This window comes from Taudactylus pleione, unplaced genomic scaffold (assembly GCF_031769625.1).
Source record: "Taudactylus pleione unplaced genomic scaffold, aTauple2 ptg000189l, whole genome shotgun sequence".
NCBI lineage: Eukaryota > Metazoa > Chordata > Amphibia > Anura > Myobatrachidae > Taudactylus > Taudactylus pleione.
In genome coordinates this window covers 4,787,727-4,788,562 of record NW_028284591.1, presented here as the reverse complement: position 1 = coordinate 4,788,562, position 836 = coordinate 4,787,727, and positions in this window count along the sequence as shown.

Here is an 836-nt window from a genome sequence, read left to right as displayed (position 1 = left end):
GGTGTAGAGAGCCGTCCGGGTCCGGGGGATGGGGTCGTGACCTAATTCCGTGGTCACATCCCCTTTGAGGAAAAATAACAAAACATTTTTGCAGTGCTGCGGAGGGGGGCGCTGCGAGCCCCTCAGCCTGGCGCAAATACAGGGGGGGGGCGTAATCAGTGTGATCGCTCCCCCCCACAGACAGAGAAGATGAGTCTTCCACTGCAGCCCAGCACACAGCAAAGCAGCATGTGCAGGGTTGCTGACAGGTAAGAGGGAGAGGGGACCTAATGAAGAGCCGAACGCAGTATCGATGTTCCCGTACTTGGGCAGTTTTATGCTACTGCGCGTGTGTCTAAAGTCTGGGAATCCCTTACTGCGCAACCTATGTGTCCTATGCTGTTCGCAATTGCGTACGGCATTACTAACACTTGAAAAGTGGTTTGTGATCCCTGGGCATACATGCCTGCTTTCTAATATCTCTTCCCGGGAGAAGCCCGGGTAAGAGAAGCAGGAGGATGGCGACGGTGGCGGGGCCTGACGATTCGCATCATTAAGCACCGCCCCCTCGCAGTAAAATTGCAGAGATTGGCTAGAATTTACATAGGAGGCGGGGCCAAATGATGTGATTCATGTAGAATCACGTCTTAAGCCCCGCCCCCCACAAGGAGACCCGCGATCGCTGCTGGAATTCTCATTCTGCCCACTTCACTAGGAAGTGGGCAGACTGTGGGAGAAATGCCTACCCTTCCGGGGGTGCGGGGGGTTACCCAAAAAACCGTGAGCCTCCCGCAAAAACCGGGAGGGTAGGCATGTATGTCTCTGGGTATATCAGGGTAGAGACAGGGAGATGACCA